Source organism: Aythya marila (genome assembly GCF_965140915.1).
Source record: "Aythya marila genome assembly, chromosome: W".
Taxonomy (NCBI): domain Eukaryota; kingdom Metazoa; phylum Chordata; class Aves; order Anseriformes; family Anatidae; genus Aythya; species Aythya marila.
The window spans coordinates 14,016,828-14,026,248 of NC_139081.1; the positions used below are offsets into that span (position 1 = coordinate 14,016,828).

The 9,421-nt window shown below is 38.4% G+C and overlaps 1 long non-coding RNA gene across 1 annotated transcript; it reads right to left on the reverse strand.

The window, feature by feature from the left end:
- Positions 1 to 6,252: 6,252 nt before the first annotated feature.
- On the reverse strand, positions 6,253 to 8,228 carry LOC309889562. The gene is made up of 4 exons (XR_014319256.1): positions 8,157 to 8,228; positions 7,948 to 8,049; positions 7,584 to 7,709; positions 6,253 to 6,305 (listed from the first exon to the last, which is right to left on the reverse strand). It is a non-coding gene; the product is annotated as an uncharacterized lncRNA (long non-coding RNA).
- Positions 8,229 to 9,421: the final 1,193 nt, after the last annotated feature.

Genomic DNA, 9,421 nt, shown 5'->3' on the forward strand with positions numbered 1-9,421 from the left:
GTTGTCCCACATTTTTAATTATGTAAGGTCCTGTGTTGAAGATGGAAGGAGTTAGACCAATGGGAGGCCGAGTTAGTTCATTTTCAAGTATCTGCGGGGGCAGAGGCTTCTTATCCTTTGCAGTCGATGATGTTTCTGTATTAACCATAAATTCAAACAGTAATTCTGTGACTCTGTAACCCCAAAGACAGTACACAATTATAGGTCTGGTGAAAGTAAAATTATACCAGCAATCAAAATTTGGTTCAGTTATTTTGGTACAATCAGTACTATAATTTTGTGGTCTGGTAGAATCAGCATAATACTGTCTTAATTTCAGTCAGCCAATTATAAGTGGATCCATTAGTTATTCAGCAACCGATTTATATTGTCTGGCCAGATGTGGCTTGAAGTCCAGCCATTCTTAGAGAATCATTCCAAGTCCATTCATCTTTTGAAAATATTTTGTTTCCATGTAGAACTAAAGTAGAGAGATTTAGGTCCCTTTTGCTCTGAGGTGTTCCAGTGATTGTGCTATACCATGACAATACATGGTTCCAAGGGTCAACATAAGGTGCTATGATGACAATGGGTATATTTCTAATTCCATATTACAGTATATCAAATGTAGTGGATGGAGTTAGGTCAGGTGGTATAGTTGGATTGGGTTCAATCACATCTATTTTGAATCTAAAATAGTAGCCCTGTACACCATGACTGCGACAGGCCTGAACCTGTACAGTGTTGTTGCCATATACAAGTTATAATAGTGGGTTCCACCAGGGTAAAATTATACCAACAATCCAACTCATCTGTAGCACAGGACTTTGTTGTCACTTGGTTTCCAGATATTGTTATTAATGTGGCTTTCTCGTGAGTTCAGTCATTAACCATTCTAGTCCTGTCATTGCTTACGAGGATTCATCTCCCTCACTGCCTCCCCTCCTCAGGAAGCTGCAGAGAGGAATGTGATACCTATTGGTCTCATTTTCTCCAGACTAGACAAGCCAAGTGTCCTCAGCCTCATAAAAAATGTTTTCTTCAAAAAATCACATTAAGTTTAGAACTGGGCATATTTTTCATTATTTTTGACAAATTCAGATATTCAGGGCAAAAAGAAAATTACCATTAAAAATAAGATTTTCTTTTACTTTTGAGCGAATTTCTCTGTTTCACTTCAGTCAAAACTAGTTTTACAAAAATGGGTTGTCAAGACTTTGACCTTTAATTTCTTTACTACAACCAAGTGACCTCTTGAAAGGAATAAAAATTTTTATATGAAAAGCATTTGCTTATTTAGCCTGTTATGTTCTATTTTTTTCAAAATGTTTTTAAAAACAAACAAAAAAAAGCTTGTTCCATTAACATTTATGAAATATATGTGATTTTTTCTTTCTTCTGAAAAAAAATGAACTTTTTTTTTTAAATTTTCATTAAATCCATTGCTGCAATGGATTTAATTGTATTATATGTAATAATATACACATTTCATATATTCATATATTTAGAATACTTAACTAGGCTGAATGAATGTAACAGTGAGTTATAGTCATTATCATGATAGATAGAAACTCAGGAGTGAAGCCCCAAAGTGCCTGGAGCAGATTCTCTCAGCTCAGTTCAAGGGGTTACCCAACCATTTCCATCTTTGCTTTTTCTTTCATTTTACTAAGGCTTGAAAGTACTCTTGAAGTTCTAAACTCTTACAGCTTACAGTTTTTATTGGACACTGCACAGCAGAAAACTTCTGTAACACTTAATGTTTATCTCCTTTCTTTTTTTTTTTTTTTTTCCCAGCAACAGAGCAGTAGTGTAAGAGTCCAATTTAATCCCTTTTCTATTATCTGTAAGCCAGCTGACACTACAGTTATACCAGTGGTAATCCTGAAACAGAAAGGAATCATCCAGGCATGCTACTGCAGGACTGAAATCTATACAAGTCTGTCTTTTCCTTCTTATACTTCCATGTAATGATCTTGCATTCCTTCAGAAGAGCAGCCATATTACAGTTTTCTACTGCTATAGCCACTGCTTATGAGGAACACTATTAGGTTCTAACCTATTCCTCCATGCTTGTGGTTTTGCTGAAGAACAAAGAAAGACCACATTAGGAGCTATTGTTAGTGCTATAATTGCAGAAATACTCATTCTTAACCCCATCAGTACCAGAAACAATAAGAGCAACCACAAATTATATTCAACAATGGGATAGATATATTTGTCTTGGATATGATGAAAGCAATTTTGAAAGTTAACTAAGAGAAACTTTTATTTGTAATAGACTAAATGATTTACTCCTTCCTTTTTCTGAGGTGGGGCTTTATTTTTCAGATTTCACTGATATATACCAGTGATGTCAGTGTTGTACCTTGGGAAAATGTGCAACTGTCTTACCAAGTAAGGATAAATTTTCAGTATAGTAAATGATTCCATGGGTCACCTATCTTTCTATAAATTCCAGTTGCTATTTTTCCTTCTTGCTTTGCTCTCATTTTGTTTTTCAGATATAAGAAATGTATCAGATAAGCAGACCATAATCAGCAGCTTCCATTTTTCTAATGGGACCAGTTTATTAACTGGTTATATACTGTTCTCTTTGTATTCTACTTTTTAACCTCCCCATCTTCCTCAGAGTGCACCTGGCTGTGACCTGAAGCATATCCTTGGTACAGCTTCTCTGGGCAACCTATTCCAATGTTTCACCTCTGATCATGTAAATAATAATAAATAAACCTTGTATCCAACCTAAATCTTCCTCCTTTTAGTTTAAAAATATTAAATTATCGCTCCTTGACCTGTCAGTATAGACCCAGCTAAAATGACTTTCTCAATCTTCCTCATAAATTCCCTTTATAGATTGAAAGGCTAAAATAAGGTCTCCATGGAACCTTGCCTTCTTTATGGTATACAAGCCCAGCTCTCTCAGCTTTTCTTCATAGGAAAGGTGTTCCAGCCCCGGACCATATCTGGTCCGTGTCTTTCTTGTGCTGGGGTATCCAGAGCTGGATGCAGTACTCCAAGTGGGGTCAGAGTAGAGGGGAAGAACCACCTCCCTCAACCGTCTGGCTGTGCTTCTTTTGATGCCCAGGATATAGTTGGCTTTCAGGGATGCAAGAACATGTTTCAGGCTTATGTTAAGTTTTTCATTCACAGGTATTCGTAAGTTTTTCTCTGCAGGGCTGCTCTCTATCCATTCATCACCCATCCTGTACTGGTGTTTGGAATTGCCCCAACCCGAGTGCAGGACCTTGCATTTGGCCTTGTTGAACTTCATGAGGTTCATGGAGTCAAGGTTCTTCTGGATAGCATCCCTTCACCCTAGTGTCAACTGCACAATTCGCCTTGTCCACTGATGCACCCACTCCATCATAGAAGGTCACTAGATCAATCAGGTATGGTTTACCCTTGTAGAAGACACGTTGGCTGTCTCTGGTCTCCCTGTCTTCCATGTGTTTTAACATAACTTCTAGGAGGATCTGGTCCATGATCTCACTGGACACTGAGGTGAGGATGACTGATCAATAATTCCCTGGGTCCTCCTTTTAACCTTTCTAAAATGGGTATGATAATCCTTTTTGTTAAATCACTGGGGACTTCACCTGACTGCCATGACTTTTCAGATATGACAGAGAGTATCTTAGTAACAATATCTCCCAGCTACCTCAGGACCCTGGGTCCTTGTCAGATCCTTGTCAAGACTTGTGTATGTCCAAGTTCCTCAGGTAGTCTTGGAACTGATCTTCTTGTACAAAAACTTCATTCTCCAAGTCAAGATTCAGGGTTTTGAGAGATGTAGGAAAAGTGATTACCAGTGAAAACTAGGGCAAAAATTTACTGAGTACCTCAACCTTCTCCATGTCAGTTGTCACTAGTTTTCCTGTCTTATTTATCAGCTTTTGAAGAAGAATGAAACTAGAAAGTGGTCTCAAGCAGGCACAAGTTAAGTCGGAATGGAAATATCAGGATAAATGGTTCAGCAGCCTTCCTGTGTCTCAGAGGCTGCCAGAAAATTGGATCACAGCTACCGTGATGAAGACATCTCTGAGACTCCCCTGGCATAAACCTGGGGGTTTCTGCTTGAGCACCTGAGTTCATGGAAAGAAGAATGCGGACACATTGCCAGAGCTGTTGTTAGATTAAAATTTCCTTCATCAGTAGCTCAAAATGAATTATTGTATTGCTGGAAAAACTGAGAGGTATGTGCTTGATGTTCTTGCTTCTGATTTTGCTTTGTCCTATACATTTTAGAGACTATTTTTTCTTACTCCATCATCCAAGTGATTAAAAAAAAGCTTTTGAAAATAGACCTGAAATGTCTCATCAGTTACTGGTGGTAGTGTGTGGTGCTTTCAAATAGTTGTGCTGTTTCATATAGACTACGATTACTTCATTTATGAAATGGAAAAGTTAGTTTGAGAACAAGAAATAGCGGTCCCTAGAATACTTGGAAAACAAGGATTCAGAAGGTCTTGAATATGTTTCTTGTATAAATGTTTTTGTTTTTGTTTTTGTTTTTGTTTTTTATCCTGGCATATCATAGAATCATAGAATCATAGAATCATAGAATATCCTGAGTTGGAAGGGACCCTTAAGGATCATCAAGTCCAACTCTTGACACCGCACAGGTCTACCCAAAAGTTCAGACCATGTGCCTAAGTTCACAGTCCAATCTCTTCTTAAATTCAGACAGGCTCGGTGCAGTGACCACTTCCCTGGGGAGCCTGTTCCAGTGTGCAACCACCCTCTCTGTGAAGAACCCCCTCCTGACGTCCAGCCTAAATTTCCCCTGCCTCAGCTTAACCCCGTTCCCGTGGGTCCTGTCACTGGTGTTAATGGAGAAAAGGTCTCCTGCCTCTCGACACCCCCTTACGAGGAAGTTGTAGACTGTGATGAGGTCTCCCCTCAGCCTCCTCTTCTCCAGGCTGAACAGGCCCAGTGACCTCAGCCGTTCCTCGTACGTCTTCCCCTCAAGGCCTTTCACCATCTTCGTAGCCCTCCTCTGGACACTTTCCAACAGTTTCATGTCCTTTTTATACTGTGGTGCCCAGAACTGCACACAGTACTCGAGGTGAGGCCGCACCAGCGCAGAGTAGAGCGGGACAATCACCTCCCTTGACCTACTAGCGATGCCGTGCTTGATGCACCCCAGGACACGATTGGCCCTCCTGGCTGCCAGGGCACATTGCTGGCTCATATTCAACTTGCTGTCTACCACGACCCCCAGATCCCTCTCTTCTAGGCTGCTCTCCAGCGTCTCATCGCCCAGTCTGTACGTGAAGCCAGGGTTTCCCCGTCCCAGGTGCAGGACCCGGCACTTGCTCTTATTGAACTTCATGCGGTTGGTGATCGCCCAGCTCTCCAACCTGTCCAGATCCCTCTGTAAGGCCTTTCCACCCTCATTTGAGTCCACAACTCCTCCAAGTTTGGTGTCATCAGCAAACTTGCTCAAAATACCCTCTATTCCTACATCCAGATCGTTTATAAAAATATTGAAAAGTACCGGCCCTAAAATGGAGCCTTGAGGGACCCCACTGGTGACCGCCCGCCAGCCTGACGCAGCCCCATTTACCATAACCCTTTGGGCCCTGCCCGTTAGCCAATTGCTCACCCATCGTATGATGTTTTTATTTAGCTGTATGGTGGACATTTTGTCCAGTAGGATCCTATGGGAAACCGTGTCAAAAGCCTTGCTGAAGTCCAAAAAAATCACATCAGCTGGTTTCCCTTGGTCCACCATACGGGTGATCTTATCATAAAAGGAAATCAGGTTAGTTAGGCAGGACCTACCCTTCACAAACCCATGCTGGCTGGGACCAATGACTGCTTTGTCCCCCAGGTGCGCCTCAATAAGTCCGAGAACCAACTTCTTGGGTTCACAGCACCATCTCAAGGGCAAGATGGAGGCAGAATGTATTTGAGAGGCTTATGGAAATTGCTGTCATAAATGTATTATCTGTTTCATAAATGTATTACTGAACAAATGGACATTTTAAATGGGAATTAAATCAAGCTCTGGAGACAATTTCTGCATGTTATTGTCAGCTCCAATGAGTGCAGGAGTTCATAGCAATGGAACAAGTACAATCTAGAGGCCATACACAACCAAGCCACACAATTTCACTGAATACCTGAACTTAACTAAAAAGGATACCAAACATTTTTAATTACTGTGTTTTAAATATTTTTAGATAATTTCCTTTGAACAAAAATTAGTTTTATCATTTAATATAGTAAAGACTAAGCTATACAACCGAAGTATTAAATACAGATCGTATCGAAGTTTTAATGAAATCCAGGTTTTTCAAGTTTTCCAGCAACCTTTGACTCTAGAAGACCACAGCAGAAAGGAAAAAAAGAACAGGACAAAAACAGTTTTAGAAGCTGAAACTTATTCTGATAAACTTTAAACACTCACCACCATAATCTCCATTTGTTAACAAACCCCTACGAGGTGCTGGAGATCCATTTAGTTCTTGTTTATAAATGTAATACAAAACAAATTATTTTTCCATTACTCGTAAAACACTGTGTACAGTGTTTTTCTTCAAGTCTTAAGTGTATTTGTTGACAAAGTAGCAGAGATAATACAGCTCCGTTGACTAACTAAAGCACAGTGTGTAGCAGAACAGTTAATTTTCCCAAAGCTACCATAGCAACTGGTTATGATAGCTTTTTAAATTATTTTCATTAGAGAAGACATTCTTGTGTGGTTAAAGACTATTAATAGACTATTATAAAAGCTAAGATCACTCTTCAACGCCACAAAAATCTTAATGACTAACATTATTTTGTCACTCTTTTAGGTCTTTCGTGCCAATAGTTTCTTCATTAACCTTTACAGAAGCTTTCCATTTCCCTTTGCTCTTCTCTGAATTTTGAGAAAGCGCTATACTTTTAATACAAATGCTTTGTACATAAACAAGGCATTTTCTAACATACATGTTATATCGGACGGTAAGTTTTACTGAAGGATCTTAATTCAAAAATAGTACACTTGCTACTGCATTTGAAGAAATGTGTTGAAATCCTTTTTGTCAAGCTTTGTAATTTACTATTGCTTGAATCAGTGTAATGCCAAGAAGAGTACAAAAATAAGTCTTTTAGCAGTTTTCAAGCAAAACAGTTAATATAGAAGTGATTGAAAAAAAAAAAGATTGTGGATTTTTATAGTTAGAATGAACAAAAATGAAGTATTTCACATTAAAGCTAATAAAATATACATTCTGGAAACATTGTTCCCCCTGATATTACTATTCTTCTTTCATTATTTGTTCATAACAGTATGAACTAATGCTATGTTGTCAATAACTACTATATTTCTAGCTGATTCCTCTACAACACATCATGATCAAAAAGATGTATTAACAGTTATTATAAAAACAATCCTAAGTGTAACAGTGTTCTGTGACAGCCATCTGGGTATCACTTGTACTGTGCTGCTAACTGAACTTCTTCTCTGCTTGGAGATTCAGACTGTTAATTCTGATAATGATTCTCAAGTACAGCCCCCAGCCCATACTCAGAGAAGCAATGTAGCCATTATCAAGGCTATGTTGTTCAACCAACCAACCAACCAACCAACCAACCAACCAAGTGCTGCTTACTAGTTGTGAAGCATGCTTTATCCTTTCCACAATTCCATCATGGCCCAAGTACTGCAAGGAGAGCCACAGGGGCAGGGCACGAAGTTTCTCTACAGGCTGACTTGATGTTAGCCCCGCTGCTAAGGACTAAAGAGGAAAACAAACAAACAAAAATCTTCTATTAACATTTTTCCATTATTTCATTTTTGCCAGATTACAGAATGCACCACAGTTTAAATAGGGGGTCTTGTGCAAATTATAATTTAGATGCTTATGATGCTTATTAAGCTAGTAAGTTTAATAATGATGCTTATTAGAGAAGAAGACTACAATCATAATTAAAGTTTCAATGTCTTGAGAATAAAGACTGAAAAGCTGAACGTACCAAAGAAGGATCCTCATGTCTGTAGAGTGTCACTGCAGGTACAGCTGGGAGACCCAGCCAGGAACCCAGAGTAAGAGTCATGCTGTCACATTTTGTAGCAGCCTGAAGTTTATTACAATAAGCAGAACATAAACCATATGTATTTTGATTAGATCATGACCTTAAAGCCTAAAGCACATTATAAGATTTCTAGATATAGTATAACATACCAGTACAGAAGAGGAGACATAACCCAAAGCCAAAGTTGCCAAATTCACTCTATAAAAATAAATGATATCAGCAAATATTAAGTGTGTATTAAGATAGCATTTTAATCTTCAGTTTAATATTGCTTGTTGACGTGCAAAGGGAGGTTATTTTTGTTCATGCATCTTTTTTTTTTTTTCCTTATATCCTTCTACTCCTTCCTAATTTGTGTGAATGCAGAAGCAAAGGCAGCACTGGATATTTCAGACTCCTATTATCTGTTTCATTTTTTCTATTTGTAGACCTACCTTCTTTCCTTCTTTGTTCTAATCTTTTTGAATGCAGTATCTGTATCTACAGCTATGAGAGTGGTATTGCCTTGCTTTAATGTATTTAAGTTTCTTGCTGTCTTCATGTCAATGGAAAATACTTAGCCTTTATAAACTTTGGAAATGAGCTTGTACTATTGTTCAGTGCATAGTCAGCAGTGAGTACTAGTGACTCCATTGCTTTACTTATGTATCTGCACACACATGCATGCATGCAATTTTATTCAGGTCATTGAATATTTTTATTGCTCTATTTATCTTCTACGCTGAACTAGCTAGGTTGTTTATTGTAGTCTATCAGCAACTGTCAGTTGCTATTACGGGAATGTTAGGCTCATCTGTACCTGAGACCTGTATGTTTTTAATCTGCTTGATTTCTGAGATATTCAACTCTTTGATCTGCTTTTTCTAATTTAATACACTTTCAGTAGGAAAAGTAATTAGAGCTTAATTTAATATAGCGTCCCAATTATAAAACAATTTTATCTGTGTGTTTCATGAATCTGCTGGAAGGGACTTACCTGCATACTTAAAATGCCAGTACAGCATGATAAAAGCAAGTTCCAGCATTGCCCAAGTACTATTCAAATATATCTGAGGTGTGAGTTTTTTTTTGTTGCCTCCTTCCTGAATTGTGCAAAGCTTCATTGCAAACATCTGTCTTCCATGAATCTTTACCTGAAGGAATTTAGATAAGCTTTCATTTCTTCCAAAAGCTTTGTAGTTGCATGCTTTCTCTGTTACAGTCCTTGTGCTTCATTGTCTGTATTGCAACTTATGGGACCTTCTGTCTTACATGCCCTTCTGTAACCACAAGTCTAAGAAAAACAGAGTGGTTAATGTATATAGTTCTTGTATCTTGCAAAGGAATGGTCCAGCAATTCGTTTCAATAGGGGATAAGAGAACAAAGGGGTTTCAGAATAACTGCTGACTATTATGACTATTGCATGGGACACTA